At 43.1% G+C, this 25,596-nt stretch overlaps 2 protein-coding genes across 4 annotated transcripts in view; one reads left to right on the top strand and one right to left on the bottom strand.

Annotated features, from left to right (window-relative positions):
* SLC38A3 (solute carrier family 38 member 3) overlaps positions 1–16,357 on the bottom strand; it is a 164,600-nt gene extending 148,243 nt beyond the window's left edge. Inside the window, exons 1-2 of one of the 3 annotated variants that reach the window (XM_083603439.1) lie at positions 16,261–16,357; positions 15,395–15,483 (exon numbers count right to left, since the gene is read on the bottom strand). The gene's annotated coding sequence lies outside the window, so the exon portion shown is untranslated. The other 2 variants (XM_083603437.1, XM_083603438.1) reach the window with 2 other exon arrangements.
* A 229-nt stretch (positions 16,358–16,586) lies between these two features.
* Positions 16,587–25,596, top strand: part of SEMA3B (semaphorin 3B) — a 72,984-nt gene continuing 63,974 nt past the window's right edge. Inside the window, exons 1-2 of the mRNA XM_083603339.1 lie at positions 16,587–16,777; positions 19,114–19,234. The gene's annotated coding sequence lies outside the window, so the exon portion shown is untranslated. The remainder of the gene's footprint in view (positions 16,778–19,113; positions 19,235–25,596) is intronic.

The raw sequence follows: 25,596 nt of genomic DNA, 5'->3' as shown, positions 1-25,596 counted from the left end.
TCCAAGCCAACCATCTGGGGAATGGTCTATTCCGAATACAGCCATATGCATAAAATCTTATGCACAGAGAACCGGACTGCATGGTTTGTTCCTAAATTGCACACAACTGTAAAAGCATGGAGTGCATTTGGAGGGGCCATTCTCATATGGATTTTTCGCTAACTTTTATATATGAAAACACACACACACTTTTGGCTCTCAGCAAGTAGTGTATAAATAATAATATTTTAAAACAAAACCCCGAAAAGCATTAAAAACAGACCAGGGAAAAGAGTCATATTCATATCCTTCATCTCCTGGATCATGCAATGGGCCAGATCAGCACTTTGTTGTCATCTGATAACTGTGGCATTTTCCCACTAAAGTGTGTCAAGCTCAAGACTCAGCACTTTGGGAATATCAGGCAAATATATGCTCTGTCTGCCTCCACTGATCTCTGTCCAAAAAAGGGTGTGAAAGATGTTCCATCTATGGAAGAACCTTCTATTTACACACTAAAAGTTATCCAAGGACATCCCTGGAACCAGAACAGTCCCAACTTGCTTATTTTTATGTGGATGATTAAAAGGCATTCACAAAGACCATACACAAAACTAATCTCAAGGGTAAAAGATGTCACCATCATGAGCTCTTGCCTGAGTAGTTGCAGGCAGTTCACAGTCTGGCAAGGCATCTCTTACTTTACTTACATTGAATCTCCTCCGCCATTTTGCTCCCCACTAATTTTGTTAGATCATTCTAGGATTTTTCACACTCTGCTTTCAATTTAAATATTCTGCGTGTTTCAGTGTCATCTTCAAATTTGGCTACCTCGGTATTCATTCCTGTCTCTGGATTATTTATTAATGTTTTAAGAGTGCCAGTCCCAGTAGTGGAATAATAGTAATTCCTTTGATTTATGGAGTTCAGAAATGAGCACCAGCCTTCACGTAGTCGAAACAGCACCCTCCCTACACAAGAGACACATATCAAAAGGACTGGAGGAAACTGAACAACATTTACAAAAGTACAAAAAATCCATAGGGGGAAAGCCCTAATATGGGGGGACCCAAAAACAACCCAATGAGAACCAAGTGTGCTCAGTGTTCAGAGGATGCTGCCTGGGTATTGGGGCTTATGTGGAAAATAGGAGAGAATGGAAAGGAGTATTCTATCCTGAAGTGGAACACACTGCAACATTTTGTTCTAGATCCCACTTGCCAAATTTATAAATGGAACCCAAGGGACTAGGGTACACCAGACATCATGCTGAACAACAAGTACTATGCTTTATTAAACAGGCTGTATGGCTCAAGCCACACAGCTCAAGGAAAAGTAGAAAAGAAGAACACTAGCAATTCTGATCTGAGCAGAACTGCATCGGCCCAACATATAAAAGCAAGACTTCACCAAGAAAGAGTTTTCTTAGCATTCTCATTCACCCCATAAATATAATGTCTCATTAGAAGGAAAATGTCTGTGGCAGTTTTAGCTATTTTCCTGATGAGCTAGCTTGTTGCTGAACTAAGACAAAAGCCCCTTTCTTCCTTGCATTCTGACATTGCAATAGCTCAATTTTGTTAATGAACAAAGCCCCTCGTCTGAAAAGCAAGGTTACAAATAATTAACAGCCCACTGATATCGCCTGGTAGAGAAAGACCAGAGGCAGGCCATGAACTCAGAGGACAGGGCAGGCATCCATATGAAGATGGTCTGAAAAGGGCATGTCAGCTTAATTTGGCAAAGAATAAGAGGAGGCATAATAAAGGGAGAGAAAATAATGAAGGGATAGAAAAGAGCCAAAAAACCTTCTTCTATTAAGAGCTGCCTTTTGTTATACACTGAAACATTCCCAGGGTGACACATTTTGAAGCCTGTAGGAGAAAATATGTTTTGTTATTAAACTGTGGAACATATTGCCAAGGGATGTTAACAAATAGTTCTACATGCATTTTCAGTAAGACTAGATAATATCACTTAGGTCCAATTTCATCTGGTGATTTTCCTGTGTAGATATGATTTCTGTGTTATAATAAAACAGGTTGCACAGTATTTCCATTTCCCCTCACATGTGCACAAGTCAGCTCTTGCGTTAAATGACCCTGTCACCACTCATTTCAAAAGACTGTACTCACACCTCACTCTTGTTCAAGTCTCCTTCATTTTGTGTTTAAGGGGGGGGGGTGTCTCTAAGGATAGTCATGGAAGCTTGCGCCTCCCATTTTAAGAACTTCAAGAGAGGTAGCTGTTTTAGTCTGGAGAGAGCGGCGGGGGGGGGTGAGGAATCTTAACCTATGACATAAGCTTTTGTCAACCAGATCCACTTCACAGATCCACTTGCCAACCAATCCATTTTACAGAACTTGGCAGGCATGTGTAAAACATATATCTCACACAAAAATTGACTGTTGACAGGAGAGTAGCTCCTGAGGATTAATGAGAGGCTTTTATTTGAGCACTCTATAGTCTATGCTCAAGTTGATATGAAATGTGTGCACTTTAATTATTAGCCTCTTTATGCATTTTACAGTATAGATTTTTTCATTGCTGTGCGTTTTATAATATATGATCAAACGGCTAGAAACAGAGTCTACTTTAATATTTAGCGTTGATGGTAAAAATCTTATACACGTTATTGTTTAACTTTTATACATTTGGCATAGTACTGTCATACAGCAGCTGCTGGTTCTGTTATTGTTAATGTGAAAGTGTACTAGAAATGTTTATTATATTTGATTGATATTAATCAATATGTTTTAATGACTGATAATTTATTTTATAACAATTTAAAATGATATTATTAACTGCTCCGTTGTGCTTCCGTTGTAGAACCATGATCTTATTATTCATAGCATTTGTTTTTCTCTCTGCAATATCCATTTCTCTAGCCTGCATTGTTTTCTTTCTTAGGTTGTGGGCCATATGATGTCAAACAGGCAAGCCATTGTTTGTTTCCACATCTCTCAAACATTTGTAGCTATAGTTAATTAAATAAAAATAAAATAAAAGCCAATTAAAAAAGTTATAATGCTTGTCTTATCAAAAATGAATTATTCAGATTGCCATATTTTGTTTGAAATGCTCTAGTACACTGGTACCTTGGTTTACAAATTTAATCCATTCCAGAAGTCCATCCTTAAACCAAAACCGTTCTTAAACCAAGGCGCGCTTTCCCTAATGAGGCCTCCCGCCACCCTTCCACCATTCGGATTCCGTTCTTAGACTGAGGTAAAGTTCGCAAAGACACTATTTCTGGTTTTGCAGAGTTTGTAAACCAAATCGTTCTTAAACCGGACTATACTTAAACCGAGGTACCACTGTATTTGAGAGTTATTGTAATTATGTATCAATTTGCATTTGGTTGTGCTGTGAAATGCTCTGGGCATATTTGTATGGAAAAGCAGCACACAAAATGGAATAATAAATAAATACATATATTTACACAAAAACATGGTGGATATAGGCTGCATATGCATCACCATTGACTTTGGCTTCAGTGTTCTCCCATCATGAAGCTGCGTACGTGAGGTCAGCCACAATCTACATTGAGCCTGCAGTTTTCTGAGAAATACTGCTGTTTTATATGTGTTCCTTCAAACCAGCTTCCAATTGATTTGAAAATATAAGCCACATTCACTTCGCAGTTAAGCCAGGTGTGTACAAACAAGTAACATTCATTGGGTGAAGACATCCCTGGCCCCTGTCAGAAGTTCTTTTGGGGGCTTACTCCCAAATACAATAAATTAGGATTATAGCCTTACAGTGCTACCTCAGTTTGCGACCTTAATCTGTTCCAGAAGTCCGTTCTGAAACCGAAACTGTTCTTAAACTGAGGCACACTTTCCCTAATGAGGCCTCCCACTGCCAGTGCCCTCCCACCATTCAGCTTCCATTCTTAGACTGAGGTAAAGTTCACAAACCGGGACACTACTTCCAGTTTTGCCGAGTTCTTATACCAAATAGTTCGTAAACAGGGCTGTTCTTAAACCGAGATACCATTGTAGTTGGTAACTTACAATGAAAGATAATGCCACTCTGCAGTTTTATAGTTACTTATTGTGTTTTTACTCCTCCTGATACGGTATGGTGGAATGAAATTGTGGGATTCATTGTTTTAAGTGTATTTATTGTGCTTGTCTAAAACTCTGGGATTGATTTCAGTGAAGTGCGGGTCAGAAATATTTCAAATAGTCTGACTCGGCAATAAGCAGTTTCCTATGTGTTAGACAGCGTGACTTTGAGACCAACATGAGCTCCGCATGATTTTAGGAATTAAGCTCTGCTTTTAACTGAAGCAAAAGGCAGAAAATCTCCACTGGCACGAATTACTCCAAAAGAGCTATAGGTTTAGGCATCGCATCCAGTACAGTGGTACCTTGGGTTTAGAACTTAATTTGTTCTGGAGGTCCGTTCTTAACCTGAAACTGTTCTTAACCTGAGGTACCACTTTAGCTAATGGGGCCTCCTGCTGCTGCCGCGCCGCTGCTGTGCGATTTCTGTTCTCATCCTGAAGCAAAGTTCTTAACCCGAGGTACTATTTCTGGGTTAGCGGAGTCAGTAACCTGAAGCGTATGTAACCTGAAGCGTCTGTAACCCGAGGTACCACTGTATCAAGAAGCTGCCAGGGGAACATTTCCGATTGTCTCTGATATGGGTACTTCATGGATCTACAGTCAGTCTGACACTGACATTTTAGTCTCACAACTATCCCCTATGCATGTTAGGAGGATGACTGACGGCGGCTTGTCCAAGGACACCCTAGGGAAATTTGAACCAGGGCTTTGCACCTCAAAATCCAACCCTGTACCTGCCATGCTGGATCTCTGGTACAGCATTTCATGGAGGGACGTGCAGTTAGTGTGCTCCCACAAATGCCACCGTAGCCAAGCACACACACACCTCAAAAAACTGGGAACAAAAGGAAAATGATTTTTTTAATTAAAAAAAAAAAAAGAGGGAGGGAGGGGAAAAGGAAAAGTGGGTCGATCAGGCCCTACTTCTGAAAGGAACCAGATGTGATTAATGAGCACATGTGAGGGGTTAAATGCAAGCACTGCAAAGTACCTGGCCTCCAAAACTATTTATCAGGAAAATTCTCCTTAAGCAGAGCTGGAAGTGAGCCAGAAATAATTCCCACGCTCAGTGCGGTACCAGGCAATCACACCAATGCTTCCAGCCGCCCAGCCCAGACCGACAGTCTGCCACACACGCAGGGGCTCAGCTCTTTGGTGTGGGCTTCTTTGATTCCATTTCCTATTTGGGGGGAGCTCTTTAGTGTGTGGATTGAAAACAGCCACGCTGGCTAGAGAAAGTGAACAAACCCCATTGCAAGGAAATCAATTTGCATTCCTGAGAACAGCCTGAGAGTTACCCTTGGACTACCCAGGGCACCAAACCATTGCACCTTTCCCTTATGGCTTTGGATAAATCCCAAACACAGTTCTGCTGATGCTCATCATCACCATCCTTCTAACTACATAACTACAATGGGTCTACTCCAGCCTAAAGAGAAATGCCACCTCCAAATTCTTCTCAGCTGCTCTCAAACCTAATCCAGGATCTCCTGTTTCAGGCCTGCATTTCCAAACCATGCTGCTCTCTTCAGTTCAGAGTCAGAACCTTCAAGGAAAAACCAGAGGTCTTCATTGTACATTCTGGGTGTGTGTGTGTGTTACTTTAATCCTCTCTGGCAGCCAGGAGAACATAAAAGTTTAAGGCAGAAAAGCTATGTTAAATCCTGTCTAATCTCCTGTCTTTTGTTAGCACAGGATTGTTTGTTATGGTACATTTTAAATGCTGCTTCAATCAAGCTTTAAATTGCTTTGATAAAGGAGCCTTCCCCATTTTCTATGAATATTCATTGTTTTAAGGCAGATTCAGAGCAGCTTGCCCCCAAATTGATCCATGGTTCAATTTCATCCCAGCCCTCCTGTTCCGCTGCATTCATAAAGTCCTCCTTTCCCACCATTAGGGGTGCCCCTATTGGAGTTGCATCAATGGTCTAGTTCCCACTGAAGTCATGAATTTGCTTGGGCTGTACTGCTGTACATGCTTGGGCTGTACTGCTTCAGACTGCAGGCAGGAGCTCACTTGGCTGGATGTTCCTCTGTTCAAAACTAGAGGTCAGCAAAAAAGGATTCTAGCATAGCCTCCTTGCTGACATGCTAGCTTTCTACCTGCAGGGAATATTTTGTATAGAGCAGCATTTAAACATAATTGCACACAGCAACAGGCTGAAATGGCACATCCCACACCTAGGTTTATCAGTTCAGTGAAAACAAGACCAATATTTCTCACAGTATGTAACTGTCGAGAACTGAACACAGCATTCCAGGCACAGCAGCCAACTCCATAGAAACTGCTCATTACATTGACTCCTCTTGGTTTTGTGACATGAACTAATTGCCTCTTGGACATCATTTGCTAGCTGCCAGCTTCTTTCTACCATGATGCCAAGCATTAATCCTACACTTTAATCCACTTTGAACTCCATCTTCACAATCCACAAAGTGAAAATCCATTCTGTGAATGTCCATGGAGGATACTTGCTGGAATGGGGTGAGGGCATTTTCTTCCTGCCATGGAGTTGCATGCAGCACTATCCCCAGACTTGTTTTACTACTTATGTGCCAACTTGGGTGGTAGGTAGCTAAACACACGCCCCAAGTACATTACTATACACACATAGTAAGATTCGCAACTGAGAAGACATTGTCAGATTGCTATCCAGTATAGTTTAGCCTTGAAAAAATGGACTTTTACCATAAGGTTAATGGGAGAGAGAGAGAGACCTTTTCCATTTGGCCCCTGTGTATCCTTCTACATGTATTAAAACAACAGGAGATAGATGGATCATTGCATAACTGACCTATGGCTTTTTGTTCACTTTCTCTGGTATCCACACTAATTTTATCCCAGTTTCTCTAGTGATGAGCAGTGTTAGCAGCCAAAAAGCACTGAAATCCAGGAACCTGTCATTCTTCTGTCAAGAAACACCATGGCAAGTCAGCCAAGGAACCAGCCAAAGATGGAAAAGAGGGCATATGTCAAGGTGTTAGAAGACCTTCCATCCTGGACATAGTTCATGAAATATTTTATAGAGAAATTTTTCTAGGGAGTCTTTAAGGACTGCCTTTTATTTTTCTTGCTGTTATGTGACAAGAAAGTTTATTTCCATTGGGTACTCCTGGAAAAATAAGCACTCTCCCCCTTACATGGAGTTAAACAGCAATATATGAAGCAGGGGGTGTTGTCAGGGGGCCTGGATCTGGCCATGAAGCTCCCTGACTGTCTCTCAGCCTGCCCTACCTCACAGGGTTGTTTAAGGATAATGTGGGTGTGAGGAGAGCATGTACTCCACGTAGCCCTGTAAGCACCTAGCAATGTACTTGGCAGTGGTGGCTGAGGCCTATTGGAAGTAGCAAAATGGAAAGCAGGACAACTAATTGGAGACAGAACCAGAACCAATGGTAGCCAGAGCCCCCTAATGTCATCTCTACACCAAGGGTAGAATTCAACATCTCACTAAGGAAATCATTCTGTCAGCACAAGCATTTCTGCTTGCCTGACACAATGATCTCCCCTCTCCTTCCCTTGCACACTGTTCTGGGGGTTCTCCCAACCCTCCAGCATGGATTTGGGATAGGCACAGGTGGAGGACAGTGGGGGAAAGCCCCACTTCAACAGCAGAGGACCTTGCACAGGGCTCCCACTGATGGGACAGGTTAGTTGATTCCTGCTCCCATACATCTAAGATTCATTTAAAGCACATGCTTCCTCCCAAATAATCCTGGGGACTATAGCTAAGGTAAAGGTAAAGGTACCCCTGCCCGTACGGGCCAGTCGTGTCCGACTCTAGGGTTGTGCGCTCATCTTACTTAAGAGGCCGGGAGCCAGCACTGTCCGCAGACACTTCCGGGTCACGTGGCCAGCGTGACAAAGCTGCTTTGGCGAGCCAGCACCAGCGCAGCACACGGAAACGCCGTTTACCTTCCCACTATAAAGCGGTACCTATTTATCTACTTGCACTTAAGGGTGCTTTCGAACTGCTAGGTGGGCAGGAGCTGGGACCGAAAGACGGGAGCTCACCCCGCCGCGGGGATTCATACGATCGGCCCACCATACGATCGGCAAGTCCTAGGCACTGAGGTTTTACCCACAGCGCCACCTGCGTCCCCGGGAACTATAGTTAATGCACCATAATTCCCAGCAACCCCAAATGAACTACAGTTCTGAGGATTCTTTGGGGAAAGTGATATATTTTATAGCGTGGATGAGATTTTTGTTTCACCCCTTCCTCCTTCCCGCTGAATTCTACAAAGGCAACCCTGAAACTAAGGAGAAGGAGGAAGTTAGCAGGCAGCTGGTTGTAAGAAAGGAGGCAAGGCCAAGTGGTTGGTGGGGCAGTGCCCCATTCACCCTAATCGCCTAAACGCCCTGGCCCCTGGTGTGAAGTGAAATTCAGAGCAACAGAATGCAAACACATGCAAGCAGAAGCAGAAGCAGAAAAGAGAGTTCTCCAGGCCTATACCGCACAGCTGTCCCTACCTCCATAACATTCAACACATTAGAAACACATATGGAAAAGTGTAACTATGGCAAATTTGAGGAGGAAAGAAACTTACCTACTACCTGAGGTTGCTGTTGCTATAAACTGCTTACAGAAAGATAGTGGCGGTTTTGATCCCAAGGGATACAAGGTCATAAACAAGTGCTCATTACAAACTCAAACAACAGCAATTATGGCTGCAAGTGAGCAAACACATGCTACCACTCCTGTATAAAGAGGTGTGAAGTATATAACAAGGGCAAGGAGAGAAAACACTTACAGCAGTTATTCCCTACAGAACTACCTGCCAGATTTTGGCAGGGAGGAGTAATGAACTTGTTATTCTGAAATGGAAATGTGGTCCTCCTTGCCAATGATTATTTCTCCAGGCAGAGTGAGATGTTAAAATGTGCATAGAGACTGCAATCAGTATTTGCAAGACACCACATTCCTGATTTCCCTGCTGACCATTCTCAAGTTATGCCTTCAGCATCCAAAGTTATCTGTCCCAGGATCCAATATGGAACATGGCGCTATCAGCACACACGCACCCTCCACAAACCAAAAGAGAGGAGTATAGACCTCAGGAAACCTCACTGCTGGAGCTCTGAACTATGGGCTGTATAACATCACTGCATGTCAGTTATCTACTAATGAATGTCTAAGTGGAAGGTGAATAATGCTGCAAGACTTCATGTGATGCAATAACGCTCACTGACTTCCAAGTAACCATCTAAACTGCCCATTTAGAGCAAAACTCTTGACCTTTGCAATGCAGTTATCTATTATTTTCTATTTATATAAGATCTGTCATTGGCAATAATTTAGAAAGTGGCTTAAGGTCAGATTGGGGCAGTATCTTTATTTTGGATCTGGTTTTAGTCACTCTCTCTTGCTCTCCACAGCAAGCCACCCTACATATTTTTCAGGCTTTGGAACAAGACAAAAACATTGTCTTCAGAATATCCAAAGGGAAATGGAAAAAATGTTTTATTTATATGCAGTTTGCAATGCTCAGTTATGTAAATTAATTGTTTAAGCTCTTTGGATTAACTAAAAAGACATCCCCAGTTAAAATTAAAACTATTTTAATATAAATACTTATAAAAAAATTGCAGACTGTAGACACCATCTTAGAAAAGACAATATCCCTTCTCTCACATGAGTGGCTGGGTGGCTGGGGAGGGAACCATACCTGCCTCAATAGTTCACAATTAAATGAATAATATTTATTTCTTCTGGTTTGCTGTATTCCTATGAAAATTTATTATGATTTTATATTAAAGCTAATACAATTTCAACTAAAATTTCTTTGATCAACTAATATCCCTATTTACATCCTGACTTTTTGCCCACCAGAGGTGTTCAGAATTCCAATCAAATAATACAACAATTGCCTATGGTAGAATGATTTTTAAAACCTTTTGAAATACCTCTGTCCTTAGCCTCTTTAAAAACCCTAACCTAAATAAATGGCTTATGGAGGCATGTTCTATTGGTCAAAAGCAACCATATTTATAGATTTAAATGTCTGTATGCCACCCTTCAGTTTCAATATCCTCAGAGAAGCTCAGAGAAAGATAAAACAAAATCCAAACAGCAATAATAAATGCCAAAGCAGAGCATTAAAAACAATTCAGATTTTTTTTTAAAAAAAAAGAAAAACCACCTAAGAGAACAGTAAAAATATCCAAATTACAAAACCAGTTAGATGACATCCTGGAAAATCTGAGCACACAAAATGTCTTTGCTTTGTGCCGGAACATAGCAATTTTGATGCCAGGTGAGAAAAAACCATTCCTTATTTGGGACAGCACAATGCTGAAAATGTCCTCTCTTTGGTTGCAACTCATCTAACTTGAAAAGGTGCAGTCGCTCGGAGAGAGACCTCTAATGCAGACCCAACATCTGGGCAAGCTCATGTGAGCAAAGGCAGTGTAGGAGCTGCTCCTACCTTACAGCTGATGCCATTAGGGACATTGCACCTGCTACTAGACAGAGAACCACTGCCCCAAGTTCTGGAATGGCCAGCTGGCCAGCAGCTCCCCCGGTGTGTCCTTCCTTTTCTAAATCTGTCTCATCCTGGATGCTGAATAAATCTTTTACTTTGCCCTAAATAGGATCTGGCTTCAGCTGGTCAGAGAATGAGACTGTAAGGGATGGAGGGGCAGGGAACCTGATGGGTTTATGGAGTTAAGTTAGCCACTGAAGTTCACTGCTGTGATATCCCGGAGGGCTGTGTGTGACCCCTGCAGGCGTCCTGCCAAGGGAGATATTTGGGAACTGTATTATGGGAACTCTCTTTGTGTGATATGCTCATGAAGAGATTTTAACAGATTAGATCCTGAAGCAGCACATAAGGCATATGTGGATTCCACCAATTCTTAAAAGAACATGACTTAAAGCAAAGTGAGCTGCTGCACAAGTATTATAGATAACTAGATAACTTACACTGGAAATAAACATTCAGCCCAGTCCTGACCATGATTACCAACAGGCAAGTCCCACTGAGTGGGTGGCCCTTACCTTGAAGTTAAGTGTACAGTACTTATCTGAGCATGAAGTCCTATTGGATTCAGTAAGAGTTGTTTCTTAGTGCACAGGGTTAAAATTGCACTGTTAAGTTAGGACTCATTGAACTGGGAAACAGAAGGGAGTATTGGGGAAAGGGGTAGGGAGAAGTAAAGACAAAACAAAGTTCTTGGGTACAGAGAAGTCCACACCTGAGTATTGTACACAAGAAACATTCTGTGAAGTTGGATAAAGAAGGCCCACCCTAAGCTACAAATCTCTATAGGAGTGCTGGCTTTAAAAATATATTGTTTGCCATTCTGACTGTGTAATCTTTTTATAGCTGTATTATGCTTTATTTGTTGTCTGGCTGCTTGGTTTATTTTGATTGTTGCCATTTATCTTCTTGCTAGTCACCCTCAGAACACTCATGCAAAAAATTGCAGGATATATATTTCGCAAACTTTTTGCCGCCTGAGACAGAGCTCTTCTTGTACACCAGCCATGCTGAATTTTTTGCAGGGGGGCTTCCCCCCACCCCATTGCTTCTCAACACCAGTAAAAGCTTTGTTCACAGCAAAACATGTAAGAAATGTTGGAAATGTAAAGAAAAAGATGGTACATTTTTTCACATGTGGTGGGAATGTAAGAAAGTGAAAAGCTTCTGGGAATTGATATATAATGAGTTGAAAAAAATGTTGAAATATACATTTGTTAAGAAACCAGAGGCCTTTCTTTTAGGAATAATTGGTAATGAAATAAATAGAAAGGATTACAAAATTTTCCAATATGCAGTGACAGCGGCAAGAATATTATTGGCCCAGAATTGGAAACAAGAACAAATACCAACGTTGGAGGAATGGAGAACGAAGCTGATGGACTATGCAGAACTTGATAATCTGACTGGGAAGATTAGATACCAACGAGATCAAAGTTTTATCGAGGACTGGAAAAAATTAACAGATTATTGGGAATGTATAAGTGATAACGAAATAACGTTAGTGGCATTTAAAGAAGCTCTGTAATAGAATAAGAAATATTGCAAAAAAGCAAAATATAAGAGGGGGGTAAGCATAAAGGTAATATAAAAATTTGGAAATGTGTATCAAAAAATTAGAATTCGAATGATTGGCAGAGAAGCTGAAGGAAGTCAAAAAACTGAAAATTTATTGTGAATTGTTAATGTGATATGAATGTATGGAAAAATTAATAAAATATATATTTTTTTAAAAAAAAAGCTTTGTTCACAGCTGATAAGTGCAAAGAAGTCATGTCAGCAAACAAAACTGACAATCCCATTTACCCAACAGGAACCCTGAGAGCAAACCACAACCTCTTCACTTCATTCTAGATATTCCCTCCATCAAAGAATAAAAACACACAAATTTTAAATCTGCCCATGAGCTCCAGCTACTGTGGGCTGGCCACTGCCTTCCAAATTCCATTGCATTGTTGGCACTGGACAGCCCTTGCCATGAGCAGTGGCAGCCGGGAAATGCTTTGGAGCTGTGTCACCTGGCCTGGAGGCTCAATTCTCACTTGGAAGTAATAAACAACTCTGTGTTGTGGCACACAAGCTCTTGTACTCTCTAGAACGAGGCTTAGAAGACAAGCATGTGCCATCACCTGCTTGCCAAAGGACTTGGGGGCTTAGAGCCAAAATGCCCAAAGGCCTCTAGGAGGTGTAGTGCTAGAGGGTTTATCTACAAAAGGAAAGAGGCAGTAGTAAGAACTTTAGTTTGTCGTTCCGCTCCTCAGGCAATGAGAGGGAATGTTCTCGACTGACAGTTTTACAGAGGAAGCTCAGGTAGCTGGAGCCTACACGTTTGCTTAGAAGTACGTTTGCTTAGAATAATGTACAGGAAGTAATATTGAACACACCTGCCTTCCCTCTCAAAAGTTCTACCCCACTCTTCCATTATTATTTATGGTTGATAACACTCTTCCCCCAAAGACCAAAGAGCAATGCACATCACAATAATCCTGTAAAGTAGGTTATGTCGCAAGAGTATGCAGCCCAAGGTTACTGGGTAGACTCTGTGGCTGGGAAGCAATTTAAATCTGTTGTTACCTCAGTTTGAGGTCATGGGTTCAATACTGTATAAACACCATACTGGCTTTCATATATCTCTATGAAAGAGGCTAGCCAGTCCTATTACAGTTCAAGAAGTCGCTGTTTCTCCCCCCCCCCCCCGCCCCCAATCTCTGGCAGAGGGGAAAGGCCTATAATTTCTTGACACAAAAAACAGAGCTCCTGCCAATGGCAAGTCCATTCAATTTGGTGTAAATCTGCTTATATGCAAAGGATATGCTATTCCAGTGTTGCAAGAGAGTTGGCAATCCTTTTTGGATGAACCCACACATTGTTCTCTGTACTCCACCCTCCCCAAAACTTCCGTCTAAGGCCCTTGCCCCTCTTTTTCTTTGGAAATCTGTTGCATGCAGACACAAAATAACAAACACAGAACAGGCCTGCAAATGATTTCCGATTGGCCAAACTCAGCTGGGACCATTTACTCGCTTAATGGTGCGATAAGGGTCACATCAAATAAAGCAACAGCACACTTTCTACCAGGCCTTGGACAGGAACACTTCCTTCTTTCAACTACTACCTCCTCCCTTTTCTGTGCATTCTGCCAGGGCTGGAAAATTGCAGCTTGTCCTGAAGGCAGTTCTCTAAAATGTAAACAAAGCCAGCCAACCTTAATTCCTCAAATGCAGGTGTTTTTCCAACAAAAATTGTACACATGGGTTGGCAAGTACTCTAGCCAATGCTTACATTTAAGATGATCCAAAGGGGTGGAGGGACTGAAGTGCAGAGAGACAAAGAGAGAAACCTACAGAGAGCTGTGGTTTGCAAAGTTTCTCTTTTCATGAACGTCTTCCACATAGGTTGCTGAGCTGAGCAGCCTCTGTGCACCTGCCACATAATTTTGGTGCATGGCAGGATTTCAGGCTTATGTTGTAGGGTGCTGATTTGGTTCATGGAGGGCACTGGCCTGGTCTGCTAGACCTGGCTGTCATCTTGCACAGAGTGTGTCCCAGAACCCCACCCCTCTACTGCATCTGGTGGGACAGCTGCCCTTCAGGACAAGTTGCATCCATTGCCGTCTCTCCCTCTCTCTCTCTTTTTACTTCCCAAGGAATTCAAGTCCCTAAAACAGTTTTAAAACTCAGACACAGAGGGCTAGTGGCTTGTTTTCCAGTCAGCATTCTTGTGCCTTTAACATTTAACATGGAGCAGACTTCCTGGCATTGATAGTAGAGTATGTGTTGGGGGAAGCTTCTCCATACTATGTCCCCAGTTTGTCAGGAAGCTCCTTGAGGCTGCAATTCTGAGTGCACTTGCTAGGGGTGGTCATGTCTATTGTGCTGGCTACTCAGTAGTGAGACTTACAACTGAGTAAAAGCATGTAAAGGAATGTGCTCTAAAGATCAAGGTCACACCAGAAACAATTGTTTAGCAACCCTGGGAGAGCTAAACTGTGGTCATCCAAGGTGTTTTGGGGCTACAGTACGTTTCCGAGCACAATTCAAAGTGTTGGTGCTGACCTTTAAAGCTTTAAACAGCCTCGGTCCAGTATACCCGACGGAGTATCTCCACCCCCATCCTTCTCCCCGGACACTGAGGTCCAGCTCCAAGGGCCTTCTGGTGGTTCCCTCACTGTGAGAAGGCAAGTTACAGGGAACCAGGCAGAGGGCCTTCTCAGTAGTGGCACCCACCTTGTGGAATGCCCTCCCACCAGATGTCAAAGATAAGAATTACCAGACTTTTAGAAGACATCTGAAGGCAGCTCTGTTTAGGGAAGCTTTTAATGTTTAACAGACCACTGTATTTTAATATTTTGTTGGAAGCCACCCAGAGTGGCTGGGGAAACCCAGCCAGATGGGCGGGGTATAAATTGTTGTTGTTGTTGTTGTTGTTGTTGTTATCATCATCATCATCCTTGACCATTGGTCATGTTGACTGGGATGGTGATCATGGGAGGTCAAGAGTAGGGAATGCTATGTCAGTACATTGTCACAATGTGTAATGTGGTGCTGCCAACCTACTCAGGACATTATGCCAGCACAGTATGGCATTGCCCTTCCGTTTATGAAAAGGCACTACAAAACGTCTCATTCTTGGACAGCTGCACCAGCTGTGGGAAACCTTTGGCCCTCCAGACATTGCCAAACTACATTTCCTATCATCCCAGGCTATTGGCTGTGCTTGCTAGGGCTGATGGGAGCTGTAGTTGGAGGGAGTCGTAGTTCAGCAGCATCTGGAGGGCCAAAGATTCCCTGCTCCTGTGTTCCACTTTTCACACATCTGCTCAGAAATGCACATTTCCAAAAGTAATGGATTAGCCCTACCTGTGGATGAATTATGGAGAAAGGCGATGTTTATGTTGCATAATATATGTCAGCGCCAGGAAGAAGCATTTGCAGTTTGGATCACCAAGCTGAGGGCAGGAGGATTCTATTAGTAGTAGTACTAGTATACCTCCCTATACCTGCAGGTCTCGCGACGGTTACAACATTAAATCACAATATATAAATACAAAATACGTAATAAAAATAGAACAAAAGCAACTTAATAACCCTGCTCCCCAACACATTGGATGTCTATCAGGCAAAGGCCTGGTTGAAGAAGAACGTTTTTGCCTGGCGCCTCAAGGTGCATAATGAAGGAAAGTATACAGTGGTACCTCGTGTTAAGAACTTAATTTGTTCTGGAGGTCCGTTCTTAACCTGAAACTATTCTTAACCTGAGGTACCACTTTAGCTAATGGGGCATCCCGCTGCTGCTGTGCCGCTGCTGCATGATTTCTGTTCTCATCTTGAAGCAAAGTTCTTAACCCGATGTTATATTTCTGGGTGAGCGGAGTCTGTAACCTGAAGCGTATGTAACCCGAGGTACCATTGTATAAGGAAAGAAGCTAACTTCTGAGGAGGGCCATGTCCACTGACCTGGCAGAGGTACCCTTCCTAATCCCACATGCGTGGACCATGGCAGTGGTGAAAAGTGCCCTTCTTTTTAACTTTTATTTCCCTCAGGATTCTGGTATTGCACTCGGGATCCGGGACTTGGCTGAGCTCTGGAGGTCTGGCCCCCCAACGACGGCCGCAGACCTCACAGCAACGTCCCCCCACCCTCTCGATTCTATCCATCCAACGCGTAGGGAACCCACCCGCATTCTTTCTTTAATCCGCGCTCTTTTCTCTCTTTTTTATTTTACTTTTTTCCAGGGGGCTGGAATCTCGCTCAGGCGGGGAATTTCCTTCCTCCCATATGGAGTTTATGGGCTTGTTTTTCTCCCCCAGTCCCTCGGCCTCCTGCCTGCAGCCTGCCTGGCTCTCGCCGGCCAGCTGGCTGCCCCGGCCGCTGCGCGAAATCAGGCACAAACTGGCCGCGGAGCGGTTGATGTGGCAAACTCCGTCAGGAGGGAAACTGAGCGGGAAAAGGAGTCCCTGTTGCAGTTGCCGACTGCCAGGTGTTTGCAAAAGTCGCCCAGGCGGTCGCACTGCGCATGTGCACTGGGCCGAGGCCTTCGCAGAGGCGGGAACGTCTCATTCAGACGACGCAGCGGCGGGAGAAAAGGGCGAGGAAGTAGCGGCTGAAGACGGTTCTCCCCTTCATTAGGGTCTGGACGTGTCTTCGCGGATTTTGGCTTTCTTACAACGTACAGGTTGCCCGTTCCCTAAAGCCCTGGGACGGTCCTGAATTGGATTTGATATCGTGGGGAAAGAGTGTGGGTATGTTTAGTTGTGGAATCACAGAATTGTGGAGCTGGAAGGGACCCCCGAGGGTCATCTAGTCCAACCCCCTGCAATGCAGGAATCTCAACTGAAGCAGCCATGACGGGTGGCCTTCCAACCTCTGCTTAAAAACCTCCAAGGAAGGAGAGTCCACCACCACACAGGAATATTTGTAAATATATTTGAGCCACCAAAGATTAATGGGCGTTGCTATTCAAATGGCGTGTGTACAACACATCTTCTGATCGATTATGTAGTGCAGGGCTTACCTGCTCCCCCCCCCTCCATGTTTTATTGAAGTTGGCGCCCCAGGTCCACCACCTTGTGAGGGAGTACTTTCCGCTGTCAAACAGCTCTTACTGTCAGAAAGTGCTTCCTGATGTTTAGTTGGACTCTTCTTTCTTGCAACTTGAGCTATTGGGTTGAGTCCTATCCTCTGTAGCAGGAGAAAACAAGCATGCACCACCTTTCATGTGACAGCCCTTTAGATATTTGAAGATGGCTATCACATCTCCTCTCCATCTCCTCCTAGCCAAACTAAACATCTCTGCACACGTTCCAGCTTGTCAACATCCTTCTTAAACTCTGGTGCCGAGAGCTGGACCCAGTATTCCAGATGTGGTCTGACCAAGACAGAACAGAGCAGGACTTATGACTTCCCTTGATCAGGACACTATATTTCAGATTATATAGCCTGGAATTCTTTTGATATTTGAAGATGGCTGTTGCTATCCTATCTCCTCTCAAGTCTCCTCTTTTCCAGGCAAAGCATTGCCTGGAACTCCCTCAGTCATTGTTTGCTCATAAGGCTTGAGGACTTGGCTATACAGCTGCAAATCAACATTTTAAGTGTGTCATAAAGTGCAATATATGCATTTGGCACTAGATGGCGATGGAGAGCTATAGCAAATTCAATATATTTTTTTCAAAACTTTTTTTAAAAAGGATTTTCACAGTGTTTTTTTATATGCGTGTAGATTCCACCTTGGTTTCCAGACTCTTGGTTATTTTGATTATCCTCATCTGCACACATTACAGCTTGTCAATATCCTTCTTAAATTGTGGTTCCCAGAACTGGACACAGTATTCCAGGTGTGGTCTGACCAAGGCAGAACATTAAGATTAATTGAAGATTAAGGAGAGACTTGATTGAGGGTTTGAATTATCTGAAAGTTTGTGAGGCAGAAGATGGAGCAGACTAAATAAATGGAAATTGCAGGGAAATGGGTTTTGGTTCAATAGCAGGAGGATCTAGATACTACATGTAGCAGGGCTGTTCCACAGTGAAGCAGAATGTCTTGGGATAGGAGGCGGTAGAGAGCTGGAGGTGTGTAAGCATTATGTTCTTTGTGGCTTTATTCTGTATTTTATGCTGTGAACTGTCCTGAGAACTTCAGGTGAAGGTTGCTATATAAATTTAATCAGTCATCATCATCATCATCATCATCATCTTGGCCCAGTAGCAAAATAGCAACCAGTGCAGGTCTCTGAGCAAAGATGTTGTGTGCTGTCAGGGTAGTCCCAGAACTTTCACTTTATGCCAGGCCTGAGCCTTGGAAGTTATGAAATAATAGAAAGGTGTGGCTCTTAGCACAGCCTGAGATTCTTTGCCTACCCAGTGATTGGTATTCAGAATCAGCACCCACATAAGCTTGGATTGAGAGAAAGACTTTCCAAGTCAGAGGCTAGGATTTGCAAACAGACTTTAGCCCCAGAACGTCTCATTTTATGAATTAAGTACTGGAAATGCCTTGCTTAATAAGGTCAGGCATGTGATCAACAGAGAAGGGCCCAGAAGGAGCTGGTGTTAATGTATAAACCAGGATTTCTCAGGCAGTAACAGAAACAGGCCAGAGCTTGTGGGGGAGCCAGCTTGCATTCCTAGGCAGCAAAAGAAAAATTAGATCAACAGAGATCTGGGCTTGCTGGTCTTGGCCCACCCGCCTTTGCTCTCTTCCCTTTTCATTGCCTCTTGGTTGGCCAGTTTTAATTATTGCACTCTCCATATTTTAGGCTTTGAGTCCTCTCTGATGCTCTGATTGATTAGTTCTACCCTTGAAGCCCAAACATGTTAAACAGCAAGGATTTTATAGGAGCTGTGTCAGGTTGGTGGCTTGAAGAAAACCACTTTTTCCCAAGGCTGAAGCCTGTCCCTGCAAAATCAATAATGGACCCCAAGGGAGAGAGGAGAGCAACGGAGGGTGGGTGGGTCTAGGGCAAATGAGCCCAAATCTCTGCTGATCTAATTTCTGATTTGCTTTGCTGGGATGTGGCATATGTGTGTGGAAAGCTTTAGATGCATATGTCACCTCTAAACTATTCTCTGTACATAGTTTGCAGGGATCTGCGTATGCCATGAATGTTGAAAATGCTAAAATACACCATCTGACTTGGAATCAACAAACCTGAGCAGGCCAAACAGGAAAGTGCATAAATGAGATTTGGTTTGGAGAGGTAAGAGCGTTTTCACACCTGACACTGGAAATGCCTTCGAGCTCATTTGCTCTTTGTAGCTTTGTGTATGGATGGAAAGTGGGAGCAATTTGCTTCTAAGTAGGTTGTGCAATGCATATGAAATTCAAATCACCCTTCAAAAAGCTTGGACTTTGGGTTCTAGTCCAAGTTGTGAGATGGGAACGTATCCTAATCTGGAAGCAAGGGAAATCCTGGATGTACTTCTAGGCAGTGCTTTTTTCCTAGAAAAATAGGTGCCGGTACCCACCATGAAGTTGTTACAGTAAGTGCCACACTTTTTAACAACAAAAAGAGGTGCTGGTACTGAGTACTCTTGAGTACCCCCTGAAAAAGCACTGCTTCAAAGTACAGTAATGAGCAAATTTTAGTGATTTTAAAAAGAATGACGCACAGTGTACAAAAATTCTTAAATTCTGTTCTCAAGGCTCAGATGTCCCTGTTCTGATACAGTGGTACCTCAGGTTACATACGCTTCAGGTTACACATGCTTCAGGTTACACACTCTGTTAACCCAGAAATAGTACCTAGGGTTAAGAACTTTGCTTCAGGATGAGAACAGAAATCGTGCTCCAGCAGTGCGGTGGCAGCGGGAGGCCCCATTAGCTAAAGTGGTGCTTCAGGTTAAGAACAGTTTCAGGTTAAGTACGGACCTCTGGAACGAATTAAATACTTAACCTGAGGTACCACTGTATTACATTAAGAAACAATTGATGTCTGAGTGCTTCTGTTTCCTATTCTATCAGTTACTTCCACAATCTCTCCATGACCAGATTTGACATAGAGTACATATGCGGGTGGCGCTGTGGTCTAAACCACAGAGCCTAGGGCTTGCCGATCAGAAGGTCGGCGGTTCGAATCCCCGCAATGGGGTGAGCTCCCGTTGCTCGGTCCCAGCTCCTGCAAACCTAGCAGCTTGAAAGCACATCAAAATGCAAGTAGATAGATAGGTACTGCTCTGGCGGGAAGGTAAATGGCGTTTCCGTGCTCTACTCTGGTTTGCCAGAAGCGGCTTAATCATGCTGGCCTCATGACCCGGAAGCTGTCTGCGGACAAATGCCGGCTCCCTCAGCCAATAAAGTGAGATGAGCGCCGCAACCCCAGAGTCATCCGCGACTGGACTTAACAGTCAGGGGTCACTTTACATATGCGATAGAGAGCTGTGATCAGTTCTGGCTCCCTGAAAAGTAGTCCTGTTTTCAAACTTTTGTTTATCGCTTCCACACAAACAGGATATGACAAATCTGGTCTCACAGATTATGCAGACTAATAAACTGTGTCAGTACCTGCCTGGCAGAAGTGGCAAAAATTAATTTTCCACACATGTTAAAGGGAAAACTTCTGTTCCTGTTCTCTGAATTTTAAAAATATGAACTTTAATATGGACTTTCCCCAGCCAGTATTGTGCAGTAACAGAAAAGTTATTTCTTCTTGTAACTAAAGTGGTAGTCTATAACTACAAATTTCTACTTGGCGTAGTTTCTCAGCTAAGCTTAACTGTGTACAATATTGTTATTTCATGTCATGGTGGTGTTAGAGATTATTGAGTGCAGGAATGTACTCAAGAATTAATGTCTGCTAGTGGGTTTCAGGGTGCTGGAATGTAATGAAGGATGAACTGCTGTGTTTTGGGGAGACGTGGGCCATAGTAACAACTTCCAGAATGTTTTAACTTCCAGTCTGTTGCTGCAAAACAAATATTGTGGGCACTTTAAAGAGTAACAGATTTATTGTATCATAAGCTTATTTTTTATTATAAATATACAAAACGTCCATAAAAATATCACAAATGCACCACGTATAAACATTACCGATAAGGGTCTTGGGTTGCATAAGCTTTCACGGACTAAATAGCATGGTCACTCGTCCATGAAAGCTTATGCTACAATAAATCTGGTGCCACAAGAGTCTTTGTGGTTTTGGAATACAGGTTGTAGAATGGAGCTATTTCAGGTTTCAGAAAGAATCTGTTTTTAGCCTTGTTGGGCTGAGCACTTGAATGTGGCATTCTAAAGCATGGATACCAGTTAACTAGAATAGTGCAAAAACACCACCACAGTTTCTGCCACTCACTGATCATCCGCAGAGCACATGGCCTAATATCTAACCAACATTAAGCACTGTTGCCCCCATTGGTTTCAGTGGGAGAGATACAAATAAGCATGCACTGAATGCTTCTATTTAAATAAATGTGACTTGGAAGTTCTAAACTGTGGCTGCGCTTCAAGCTTACGTACTTCAGCCATATCTGACAGTGCTTTGGTTCTGGATAGGGCCGTGCAACCTAAAAGCATGCACCTCTTTCGACTTCTGCTCTAATCCTATGCCCACTTACCAGGGAGTAAGCCCAATTGAACTCAAAGAGACAAACTACTGAGCAGACTTGTCTAGAATTGTACTGTAATTGAGCAGGATCCACATAGGCACAGCATCTCAAGTATTTGCCTTCACCCTAGCTGAAGGACATAGAGCCACATTGGTAAAACCAGCACAAGGGAACATTCTGTGGGAGAACTCTTAGACCCGCCTCTTGAAATTCCTCCGTCAAAGGATTCACATCAGTTGTCTGTGAAACTGTTTCACCTGCGTTATCTCTGCATGAGTTTTATCTGTGCCTAAATGACTCTAAGCATGATGGTTCCCACAACAAAACTTTCCAGGCGGTTTCTTTACATGCTGATGCATGTGGGATGCTTTTTCTTTCTACTCTTCTGAGAGAAGAGAGGCAAGATCTGTCTGTCTCCTATCTCTGTTCCTTCATCACCACACAGAGACACTAATAATCATGAGGCAGGAATGTATTGTGCAGACAGAGGAGGCCAGCATACACAACTGTGGTCTACATAACAAGATTTAGTGTACTAATATGTTTTTTGAATTGTACATAAACAAAATGACCTGTCCCTGAAGACTCAGAGAAGATCCGCAACAGGATCTGGAATACTTTGAAACCGTACATTGTTTAATTCAGGGGTTGGAGGCTAGCGAGGCTTCCCCCCCCCTCCCCCAAGGGGGAACTGGCAAAGCTGGATGAAGTGGGACATGGTTTAAAGGAAACTGCAGGGCTGGATCAGTCTGATTATCCATCTCGCCCAAATCCTGTCTCTAGGGCCTTGTACTCATGAACTGTAGCAGTTAGTGGTAAGGGAATACAACATCTGTGCTATTTGAAGTTGGAGAAGGCTGACCATGTAAATGCTCGAGCCTGCTTATTACAGTGATGTAATAACTTATCTTGTTTCACAGCAGCTAACCACTAGCCTGCAATAAAATCAACAGGTCACCTAGATACTTACTTGGGAGTAACCCCCATTGAACTAAGAAATCATTCTGTCTGCAAGTCTGTTTAGAAATGGAAACATACTAAGGCCGCTGAACCTTTCACTATACACTATACACCTTTGTTGCCTATAGGTAAAGGTAAAGGGACCCCTGACCATTAGGTCCAGTCGTGACCGACTCTGGGGTTGTGGTGCTCATCTCGCTTTATTGGCCGAGGGAGCCGGCGTACAGCTTCCGGGTCATGTGGCCAGCATGACTAAGCCACTTCTGGCGAACCAGAGCAGTGCACAGAAATGCCGTTTACCTTCCCGCCGGAGCGGTACCTATTTATCTACTTGCACTTTGATGTGCTTTCGAAATGCTAGGTTGGCAGGAGCAGGGACCGAGCAACAGGAGCTCACTCCATCGCAGGGATTTGAACCGCCGACCTTCTGATCAGCGAGTCCTAGGCTCTGTGGTTTAACCCACAGTGCCACCCGTGTCCCTTGTTGCCTATAAGACTCTGTTAAATTGTTGCCTATAGGCAGCACCAGATTTAGTGTGGTGCGGGCGGCTCCACTGCACAGGGGGCCAAGCTGAGATGGTGCAAAATTGAGAAGATCCATAATTGAGAAGATCCACTTGGGGGCACCAAATTTTGGCCAGGGGGCCATATTACAGAAGAGCAACAAGGTCTGCTCTGCTATGGGGGTACATGAAGTTATCTGTGTGAGTGAGGATATAGGTCAAGAGAAGAAAGTGAGGAATAAACAAACATGGAGGAAATGGGATGTTCCTACATCCTTGCCATCTTCAACATATTGTGCATATTATTATTATTATTTAAATGACCACGACAAACATGCACATCAGCATGGGGAAGTTTGTGATGCTGTCATGTCATTTGGCTATGCTACATAGGTTATGCTACAATTGGACTAATCAGCACACAGGTCTGTTATATGAGGAGAGATTCTCCAAGCTCCACTTATCTATCTTTAGTTGGTCCTGACCTTGGCTGTGTGTTCTGCTCAGAGAAGAAGACAGGAGACTTTCACACCGGAACAGGCTACCCACAGCCTAAACAACACACAGGAGCCAAGACAGCAAGAGGGTGAAGTGCTGGGAAATGTTTACATCTCCCTGCTCCAGAGAGTATGACCTCACTAACTATTCTAAATACGGGAGATAAGGCACTGCTGCTGTTGCTCACCCTTCTCTCAGATAAAATAAGCTGGTGCATGAGGCACCAGAGCATTTCTTGAAGGGTACAGGAATACTAGACCAAAATGCTGCTTTAAATAATTGTTCATAATGGAAAAGACAAGCAGGTTGGCTTTCAAGAGTTTCCCCCACCCACTTGTCCTCATTTTCCTCAAGTGCTGTCAGCTTCCATGAGCTTTTCAATGCTGCCACAAGTGCCCAAATAATAATAAAAAAAGCTTCCATATAAGAACATCCCTCCGGGCTGCTTGCCAAAGGCGACCAATGACAAGGCCTGCAAGGAAGGATGACCCAACAAACCACTAACATGACTGACTGCCAGCATGTGGGTTTGATGACCAGCACCGCTATGACGGAAACCCATCCCCCAGGCAGACTGCCAAGTTGAAGAACAGGCTCAGCTGCTTAGAAAAGGGCTCATTTATTTTGTTCACAAATGCGCTCTTAAACTACGGGTTTTTATGAAGTGAATGTAAGCTGCCTTGAGAATATCCTGCTGAAAGGTAGGATACACAACTGAAATTAAGTAAAGATAAACATCTTGCCCACTGTGTCTCTGGCGTCACATCTGCACCACATTTAAAACACATGGCTTCCCCCCAAGAATCCTGGAAACTAGCTTGCCCCTTACCAAGCTACAATTCCCAGCACCCTTAACAAACTACAGCTCCCATTACTACCAAGACTAATGATAGCGGATAATAGTTACGTATTTTGTTCCTACAACTGTATTGTGTGGAAAGCCGTTATTACTCCTGTTTTACAAGTAGGAAATAAATACTGAAGTATAACAATGGGATGAAGGCTACTCCAGTGGGCTCTTCTTTCCTTCCCAGGGCAGATGTGAATCTTTATTCATATCCTAAAAGAGATTGGTCAGAAGGGAGTTTCAGTCTCGAGGACCAGTTACCACTTCAGTTTTTTGCAGAGCACTGCTGGTAGAAAACAGTTCATGCTGTTTATGTTTATCATGCTAGAAAGCATAAAATCAGTGTTAAGTACGATTGATTCCCAATGGAGAGGGATGCTTCCAGATGAGAGCCTCACATCACAAATGTTCCAGTTACAGATAGGTAGCCGTGTTGGTCTGCCATAGTCAAAACAAAAAAAATTTTTTCTTTCCAGTAGCACCTTAAAGACCAACTAAGTTAGTTCTTGGTATGAGCTTTCGTGTGCATGGTATCTGACGAAGTGTGCATGCACACGAAAGCTCATACCAAGAACTAACTTAGTTGGTCTTTAAGGTGCTACTGGAAAGAAAAAATTTTTTTTTGTTTTGACATCACAAATGGTTCATTCAGTTCTGATTTCGCTGTATGTGCAATTGGAATATTAGCTTTCAACACATTTCTGTGTTTCAGTCTTGGATATTCATTGTTATTCTGCTGACTGCTGTCCACACCAGTGGGAGGAGCCTGACGGAATGTGTACAGAGGTGTGGAGGGTGGGACTATTCCTATACCTCACTCACTCCTCTTTTGTCCTTCACTGCCTTTTTCTGGACCACGCATGTATGCATGTCTGCAGATATTTCTGTACTAGTGCATACACACATTTATTTATTTGTTTGTTTGTTTATTTATTTATTTATTTATTTATTTTAAAGGACGTGCACAAAAGTGCAAGAGCAAATGTTACCAAATGTATTTATGTTTCCCATGCTTTCAGGGAGGAAATATCCATATTAGTTTTTTTCTTTTTTTTCTTTTTAAAAATATTTAATACTGTGGTTTTGCACAAAGGTGATATTTTCCCAAGGCTTGCCCAAAAATAATAAAGAGGCCTTGCACAACATCTTGGTATTTTCAATTTAACGAAAATTAAGTCCCACTGTACGTACTGTAGTCCTACTCCCTGAA

The sequence above is a fragment of the Podarcis filfolensis genome (genome assembly GCF_964270895.1).
Source record: "Podarcis filfolensis genome assembly, chromosome: 2".
Lineage (NCBI taxonomy): Eukaryota > Metazoa > Chordata > Lepidosauria > Squamata > Lacertidae > Podarcis > Podarcis filfolensis.
The sequence above is the reverse complement of the archived record's forward strand: the minus strand, read 5'-3'. Positions and strand labels throughout refer to the sequence as shown.